We start from the raw sequence: 9,339 nt of genomic DNA, 5'->3' as shown, positions 1-9,339 counted from the left end.
GTCCTGGTCACACATCTCTGTGGAAACCCCTGCCCTCCAGGTTGGATGGCCAATGTGACGGCCCTGTCAGGAACAGAATGGCACAAAATGCCGGGATGTCATTTCTAAGCTGATGGAGTCTGTGACTTCTCCTGGTTCCCTCTGTCCTGGGTTCATTCTCTGTCCCCTTCTCTGTCTCTGTGTCTGTGTCTCTCACAGGAGCAGACCCGTGGGTTCCATGGGCGATGTGAGAAACCGCAGAAGCCTCCCTTGTCCCCGTTTCCCTCTCCGGTCCTGGTGCCCCATTCCTTCCTAAGGCCTCCTCAACCTGACCGGAGCAGTGATTCTGGATTCTCTTCCACATGGGGACCCTGAGGCTGAAACAAGAAGGGCCCTGACCTTGGTCTTCAGACTGGTGGCCCTGTGCTCTTCCACCTTCTGCGTAGCCAGGTCCTAAGGCCCCCAAGCCCCGAGTCTGTCCTCTGCTGAGAAGGACCTCGAGGGGTTAGAAAACATTTTCCCAAGACTGGGATCACAGGGGGTCGGGGATGGATATCCAAGGCCGAGAGGCACTTCTATAAGACTGTGGCACCCTTGGGACACTACATCTCTGCAGCCCAAGTGACATCAGAGTAAGCTGAGGCCTTTTGTGCTATAGCCCTCCGGACTTGGGGGAGGGTATCTCTTACTACTCCCAAGTTCGCAGGGTGGTGTTGGACACCGGAACCCAGACCTTGTCTTTTCCCAGTGCCCTGGCAACACCCTGGGTCCCTTGGGGAACCCTGACCATCAGCCCGGACTGTCCCCCCGTCCCTATGGGGCCTGGTTCCGGGTCCTGCAGCGACACAGTGAGGAGAGGTGAGGCCAGGCAGGAGCGGGGAGAGGGCAGAGTGGACTCTCCCTGGGGGCCATGGATCCCTGGTCAGTGCAGACCCTGTTGTGTGCCGGCCCCTCGGGCACCGAGATTCCAGCTCCTGGTCTGGCTCCGGGAGGGAGACCAGAGTGTGGCCCCTGCTAGCTCAGATGTGTCACACTGTCCTGTAGCTACAGCCTGTCCCACCAGCTGAACTCCACCTCCTAGTCGGCCAGCTCATCTTCACGGTCAAGAACAGGCCATCATGAAGGTCAGGGGCCATTGCGTGCCTGGTCAGGCAGGGGACGGCTCACTTTCACCTCAGGGAGTCTCTGGCTGGTCTAGCAGGGGCTCTGGAGGCCTGGCTTTCCAGGTTCTCTGCTGAACAGCTCTGGGACTGGAGCCATTTAACCTCTCCTCGCTGGGCCTCGCTTTCCTCTTCTGTGCAATGGGGTGAGGCTGAATGATCCCTCCCATGGCGGAAACATGTGGAGTGCTGGTGATGGACGTAAGCCGGGCACCGAGCCTGGATTGCAGAGTGCAGAGGGGGATGGTGAGCGGTGTGGGCAGTGAGCACTCCTTCCCCCAAAATCAATTTAGCTCTTCCACGTAGCCGCCAGACCACTGGCTGGGAGCCCAGGAGCAGTGGCCGACCACACTCCTGACACCAGGCCCCTGCGTGTGGCTCTTCCTCAGCACTGGGACACGGTGGGGACCGCGGGACTTGGGGTCAGCTCCTCTCTCTGAGGGAAGGAGACGAAAGAAGGCTTTCCTTGGGGACCCCCAATGCCACATAAGAGGGGAGGAGGCTTCCACCAAACAGTACATTGAAATTCTGCTTCTGTTAGAACCTGAGCCTTGGGCTTTGGTTATTTCACTTGCTGGGCTGACGAGATACACTTGTTGTCCAAGACTCCTCCTCAGATGAAGAGCCCTTGCAGGTCCCGGGCATTCTGGAGCCCGGGGTGGGAGAGGGGCCAGTCCCCTCCCAGGCTCCTGCAGGAGACCTGTCCTCCCAAAGGCAGGATGGTTTCGGGTCGCGGTCCTGGGCTAGGGTTGGAGACAGCCTGTCACTGCTCCTGACTCTGGGGTGAGTGGGCCTTTTTTAGGCAAAGCAACACCCACCGAAGGCAGTGGCTTCAGAAAGAACACACTCCTGGGCCCGGTCCCGCCCCAGGTCGGTGGCTGACTTCCCCAGCCCCAGAGGAAGAAGGATAGCCTCTGCTTCCTTGGGCTTTGGTCCTCTGACCCACGAGCAAGCACTGAAAAGTTTCTAGCCCTCCTCTGGAAGCGCACCATCCCTGAGCGGGCCAGTCACGGTCCACACACGAAGACGGACAACGTGCTAAGTAAGTGCAGGAGGTGATCCTGTTCAAATGGCCTGCGGGTCGGTGGGGTTGCTGCTTCTGTGCCCTCCAGTGGGCCGCTTTTCCCTGGATGGAAATTCTCCTGGAGGCGCCTCTCTGTCCTTTGAGCTCCGTTCCTGCTGGTTTCAGGACCAAGGGACTCCAACTGAGCATTGTGCCCCATGTCCTCAGGGCGATGGTGGTCATGGTCTGTTATGATGATCTGGGAGGTTCCTTCAGGTTCCTGCTCCCCTAGGCACAGGTGCGGTAGCGACAAGCCCCAGGGCCATCCCCCAATTTCAGCATTGTGCCCCATGTTCCCCAGGGATGGTGCTAATAGTCCGTTGGGATTGTCTGCGAGGGCCCTCCAGGTTCCCGCTGCCCCCCAGGCACAGGTGTGGGTGGCAAGAAACCCCAGAGCCGTCCTCAAGCTTCAGCATTGTGCCCCATGTCCTCAGGGATGTTGCTAAGGTTCCATGAGGATCATCTGGGAGGATCCTCCCGGTTCCCGCTTCCCCAGGCACAGCTGTGGTGGCAAAAAGGCCCAGAAACCTCCCCCAAATTCAGCATTGTGCCCCCGGGGGTGCTGGTGCCGGTCATGGGCTGTCAAGATGGTACAGGAGGATCCTCCAGGTGGGGCTTGGAGCCTGGGTAAACCTGGTCGCACTCAGGTTGCATGAGGAACAGATGAGTTGAGGTCTTCATTTGGAAGAGTCATTTCGCTTTTCCAACAAGGTCAAGGTCATGGGTCTACTTTAGATTGAAGATAATGACTACTTAAAAACAAGTGTGTGTTTCCCCTTCTCCCAGAAATGGAAGCAGGTGTGCAGGCCATAGGTCGGAGGACCTACTTATCCCCACCTGACAGCACTTCTCTGCTCTGGATCTAGGAGACCCAAGGTTTGGAACATCAGCCTGTGGGTCAGTGATGTAGCATTTCACAGGATGTCAGTGTTCTGAGAAATCAGCAGGTCCATTTGGCACAGTGTCATCTTCCTGTCGGACTGGCGGTCAAATGTCTCATGAACCCCACACTTCCGGGGATTTCCTCTTTCCTCTCGTTGACCGAGGGTTAGGGTTAGAGTTAGGGTACTGGTTAGGGCATGGGTTAGGGTACGGGTTAGGGTACGGGTTAGAGATAGGGTAGGGTTTAGGGCACGGTTTACCGTACAGGGTAGGGTTTAGGGTTAGGCTACCATTTAGGGTACGGGTTAGGGTTAGGGTACGCTTTAGGGTTTGGGTTCGGTTCAGGGGTAGGGTTAGGCGTTAGTGTTCTGGTAGGTGTTGGGGTTAGGGTACGGGGTAGGTTTAGGGTACAGTTTAAGGTTAGTGTTAGGGACCTCTAGAAATGTTCCGTGTCTGCTATCACAGGAGGCTGGTGCCAAGCTGACAATGCAAGGATGAGCCAGGGGCTGCGCTTGTCATGGAACACAGCTCAGAGGGGCTTGAATCTGCTCTGGGGTCCAGGGAAAGCCCCCCCACACCTGCCTGTGTCCCAGCCCCTGTGGGAAGGTAGTAATGAACTGATTCTGACCTTGACCTCTCCCAACACAGGATTCCAGGGGCTCCCATTACTGTTAGGCTCAGGTCCACGGGCCTCATCTGTGCCCATGCGCTGGGCCGTCCCCACAGTGGCTCCTGGCACACCTGAGTCCTGGTCACACATCTGTGTGGAAACCCCTGCCCTCCAGGTTGGATGGCCAATGTGACGGCCCTGTCAGGAACAGAATGGCACAAAATGCCGGGATGTCATTTCTAAGCTGATGGAGTCTGTGACTTCTCCTGGTTCCCTCTGTCCTGGGTTCATTCTCTGACCCCTTCTCTGTCTCTGTGTCTGTGTCTCTCACAGGAGCAGACCCGTGGGTTCCATGGGCGATGTGAGAAACCGCAGAAGCCTCCCTTGTCCCCGTTTCCCTCTCCGGTCCTGGTGCACCATTCCTTCCTAAGGCCTCCTCAACCTGACCGGAGCAGTGATTCTGGATTCTCTTCCACATGGGGACCCTGAGGCTGAAACAAGAAGGGCCCTGACCTTGGTCTTCAGACTGGTGGCCCTGTGCTCTTCCACCTTCTGCGTAGCCAGGTCCTAAGGCCCCCAAGCCCCGAGTCTGTCCTCTGCTGAGAAGGACCTCGAGGGGTTAGAAAACATTTTCCCAAGACTGGGATCACAGGGGGTCGGGGATGGATATCCAAGGCCGAGAGGCACTTCTATAAGACTGTGGCACCCTTGGGACACTACATCTCTGCAGCCCAAGTGACATCAGAGTAAGCTGAGGCCTTTTGTGCTATAGCCCTCCGGACTTGGGGGAGGGTATCTCTTATTACTCCCAAGTTCGCAGGGTGGTGTTGGACACCGGAACCCAGACCTTGTCTTTTCCCAGTGCCCTGGCAACACCCTGGGTCCCTTGGGGAACCCTGACCATCAGCCCGGACTGTCCCCCCGTCCCTATGGGGCCTGGTTCCGGGTCCTGCAGCGACACAGTGAGGAGAGGTGAGGCCAGGCAGGAGCGGGGAGAGGGCAGAGTGGACTCTCCCTGGGGGCCATGGATCCCTGGTCAGTGCAGACCCTGTTGTGTGCCGGCCCCTCGGGCACCGAGATTCCAGCTCCTGGTCTGGCTCCGGGAGGGAGACCAGAGTGTGGCCCCTGCTAGCTCAGATGTGTCACTCTGTCCTGTAGCTACAGCCTGTCCCACCAGCTGAACTCCACCTCCTAGTCGGCCAGCTCATCTTCACGGTCAAGAACAGGCCATCATGAAGGTCAGGGGCCATTGCGTGCCTGGTCAGGCAGGGGACGGCTCACTTTCACCTCAGGGAGTCTCTGGCTGGTCTAGCAGGGGCTCTGGAGGCCTGGCTTTCCAGGTTCTCTGCTGAACAGCTCTGGGACTGGAGCCATTTAACCTCTCCTCGCTGGGCCTCGCTTTCCTCTTCTGTGCAATGGGGTGAGGCTGAATGATCCCTCCCATGGCGGAAACATGTGGAGTGCTGGTGATGGACGTAAGCCGGGCACCGAGCCTGGATTGCAGAGTGCAGAGGGGGATGGTGAGCGGTGTGGGCAGTGAGCACTCCTTCCCCCAAAATCAATTTAGCTCTTCCACGTAGCCGCCAGACCACTGGCTGGGAGCCCAGGAGCAGTGGCCGACCACACTCCTGACACCAGGCCCCTGCGTGTGGCTCTTCCTCAGCACTGGGACACGGTGGGGACCGCGGGACTTGGGGTCAGCTCCTCTCTCTGAGGGAAGGAGACGAAAGAAGGCTTTCCTTGGGGACCCCCAATGCCACATAAGAGGGGAGGAGGCTTCCCCCAAACAGTACATTGAAATTCTGCTTCTGTTAGAACCTGAGCCTTGGGCTTTGGTTATTTCACTTGCTGGGCTGACGAGATACACTTGTTGTCCAAGACTCCTCCTCAGATGAAGAGCCCTTGCAGGTCCCGGGCATCCTGGAGCCCGGGGTGGGAGAGGGGCCAGTCCCCTCCCAGGCTCCTGCAGGAGACCTGTCCTCCCAAAGGCAGGATGGTTTCGGGTCGTGGTCCTGGGCTAGGGTTGGAGACAGCCTGTCACTGCTCCTGACTCTGGGGTGAGTGGGCCTTTTTTAGGCAAAGCAACACCCACCGAAGGCAGTGGCTTCAGAAAGAACACACTCCTGGGCCCGGTCCCGCCCCAGGTCGGTGGCTGACTTCCCCAGCCCCAGAGGAAGAAGGATAGCCTCTGCTTCCTTGGGCTTTGGTCCTCTGACCCACGAGCAAGCACTGAAAAGTTTCTAGCCCTCCTCTGGAAGCGCACCATCCCTGAGCGGGCCAGTCACGGTCCACACACGAAGACGGACAACGTGCTAAGTAAGTGCAGGAGGTGATCCTGTTCAAATGGCCTGCGGGTCGGTGGGGTTGCTGCTTCTGTGCCCTCCAGTGGGCCGCTTTTCCCTGGATGGAAATTCTCCTGGAGGCGCCTCTCTGTCCTTTGAGCTCCGTTCCTGCTGGTTTCAGGACCAAGGGACTCCAACTGAGCATTGTGCCCCATGTCCTCAGGGCGATGGTGGTCATGGTCTGTTATGATGATCTGGGAGGTTCCTTCAGGTTCCTGCTCCCCTAGGCACAGGTGCGGTAGCGACAAGCCCCAGGGCCATCCCCCAATTTCAGCATTGTGCCCCATGTTCCCCAGGGATGGTGCTAATAGTCCGTTGGGATTGTCTGGGAGGGCCCTCCAGGTTCCCGCTGCCCCCCCAGGCACAGGTGTGGGTGGCAAGAATCCCCAGAGCCGTCCTCAAGCTTCAGCATTGTGCCCCATGTCCTCAGGGATGTTGCTAAGGTTCCATGAGGATCATCTGGGAGGATCCTCCCGGTTCCCGCTTCCCCAGGCACAGGTGTGGTGGCCAAAAGGCCCAGAGCCCTCCCCCAAATTCAGCATTGTGCCCCCGGGGGTGCTGGTGCCGGTCATGGGCTGTCAAGATGGTACAGGAGGATCCTCCAGGTGGGGCTTGGAGCCTGGGTAAACCTGGTCGCACTCAGGTTGCATGAGGAACAGATGAGTTGAGGTCTTCATTTGGAAGAGTCATTTCGCTTTTCCAAAAAGGTCAAGGTCATGGGTCTACTTTAGAATGAAGATAATGACTACTTAAAAACAAGTGTGTGTTTCCCCTTCTCCCAGAAATGGAAGCAGGTGTGCAGGCCATAGGTCGGAGGACCTACTTATCCCCACCTGACAGCACTTCTCTGCTCTGGATGTAGGAGACCCAAGGTTTGGAACATCAGCCTGTGGGTCAGTGATGTAGCATTTCACAGGATGTCAGTGTTCTGAGAAATCAGTAGGTCCATTTGGCACAGTGTCATCTTCCTGTCAGGACTGGCGGGCAAATGTCTCATGAACCCCACACTTCCGGGGATTTCCTCTTTCCTCCCGTTGACCGAGGGTTAGGGTTAGAGTTAGGGTACTGGTTAGGGCATGGGTTAGGGTACGGGTTAGGGTACGGGTTAGAGATAGGGTAGGGGTTAGGGCACGGTTTACCGTACAGGGTAGGGTTTAGGGTTAGGCTAACATTTAGGGTACGGGTTAGGGTTAGGGTACGCTTTAGGGTTTGGGTTCGGTTCAGGGGTAGGGTTAGGCGTTAGTGTTCTGGTAGGTGTTGGGGTTAGGGTACGGGGTAGGTTTAGGGTACAGTTTAAGGTTAGTGTTAGGGACCTCTCCAAATGTTCCGTGCCTGCTATCACAGGAGGCTGGTGCCAAGCTGACAATGCAAGGATGAGCCAGGGGCTGCGCTTGTCATGGAACACAGCTCAGAGGGGCTTGAATCTGCTCTGGGGTCCGGGCAAAGCCACCCCACACCTGCCTGTGTCCCAGCCCCTGTGGGAAGGTAGTAATGAACTGATTCTGACCTTGACCTCTCCCAACACAGGATTCCAGGGGCTCCCATTACTGTTAGGCTCAGGTCCACGGGCCTCGTCTGTGCCCATGCGCTGGGCCGTCCCCACAGTGGCTCCTGGCACACCTGAGTCCTGGTCACACATCTCTGTGGAAACCCCTGCCCTCCAGGTTGGATGGCCAATGTGACGGCCCTGTCAGGAACAGAATGGCACAAAATGCCGGGATGTCATTTCTAAGCTGATGGAGTCTGTGACTTCTCCTGGTTCCCTCTGTCCTGGGTTCATTCTCTGTCCCCTTCTCTGTCTCTGTGTCTGTGTCTCTCACAGGAGCAGACCCGTGGGTTCCATGGGCGATGTGAGAAACCGCAGAAGCCTCCCTTGTCCCCGTTTCCCTCTCCGGTCCTGGTGCCCCATTCCTTCCTAAGGCCTCCTCAACCTGACCGGAGCAGTGATTCTGGATTCTCTTCCACATGGGGACCCTGAGGCTGAAACAAGAAGGGCCCTGACCTTGGTCTTCAGACTGGTGGCCCTGTGCTCTTCCACCTTCTGCGTAGCCAGGTCCTAAGGCCCCCAAGCCCCGAGTCTGTCCTCTGCTGAGAAGGACCTCGAGGGGTTAGAAAACATTTTCCCAAGACTGGGATCACAGGGGGTCGGGGATGGATATCCAAGGCCGAGAGGCACTTCTATAAGACTGTGGCACCCTTGGGACACTACATCTCTGCAGCCCAAGTGACATCAGAGTAAGCTGAGGCCTTTTGTGCTATAGCCCTCCGGACTTGGGGGAGGGTATCTCTTACTACTCCCAAGTTCGCAGGGTGGTGTTGGACACCGGAACCCAGACCTTGTCTTTTCCCAGTGCCCTGGCAACACCCTGGGTCCCTTGGGGAACCCTGACCATCAGCCCGGACTGTCCCCCCGTCCCTATGGGGCCTGGTTCCGGGTCCTGCAGCGACACAGTGAGGAGAGGTGAGGCCAGGCAGGAGCGGGGAGAGGGCAGAGTGGACTCTCCCTGGGGGCCATGGATCCCTGGTCAGTGCAGACCCTGTTGTGTGCCGGCCCCTCGGTCACCGAGATTCCAGCTCCTGGTCTGGCTCCGGGAGGGAGACCAGAGTGTGGCCCCTGCTAGCTCAGATGTGTCACACTGTCCTGTAGCTACAGCCTGTCCCACCAGCTGAACTCCACCTCCTAGTCGGCCAGCTCATCTTCACGGTCAAGAACAGGCCATCATGTAGGTCAGGGGCCATTGCGTGCCTGGTCAGGCAGGGGACGGCTCACTTTCACCTCAGGGAGTCTCTGGCTGGTCTAGCAGGGGCTCTGGAGGCCTGGCTTTCCAGGTTCTCTGCTGAACAGCTCTGGGACTGGAGCCATTTAACCTCTCCTCGCTGGGCCTCGCTTTCCTCTTCTGTGCAATGGGGTGAGGCTGAATGATCCCTCCCATGGCGGAAACATGTGGAGTGCTGGTGATGGACGTAAGCCGGGCACCGAGCCTGGATTGCAGAGTGCAGAGGGGGATGGTGAGCGGTGTGGGCAGTGAGCACTCCTTCCCCCAAAATCAATTTAGCTCTTCCACGTAGCCGCCAGACCACTGGCTGGGAGCCCAGGAGCAGTGGCCGACCACACTCCTGACACCAGGCCCCTGCGTGTGGCTCTTCCTCAGCACTGGGACACGGTGGGGACCGCGGGACTTGGGGTCAGCTCCTCTCTCTGAGGGAAGGAGACGAAAGAAGGCTTTCCTTGGGGACCCCCAATGCCACATAAGAGGGGAGGAGGCTTCCCCCAAACAGTACTTTGAAATTCTGCTTCTGTTA

Source organism: Eumetopias jubatus, unplaced genomic scaffold, assembly GCF_037043125.1.
Source record: "Eumetopias jubatus isolate StellerSeaLion01/CBP00866 unplaced genomic scaffold, mEumJub1_p1.0 scaffold_50, whole genome shotgun sequence".
NCBI lineage: Eukaryota > Metazoa > Chordata > Mammalia > Carnivora > Otariidae > Eumetopias > Eumetopias jubatus.
This window is presented reverse-complemented; position numbering follows the sequence as displayed.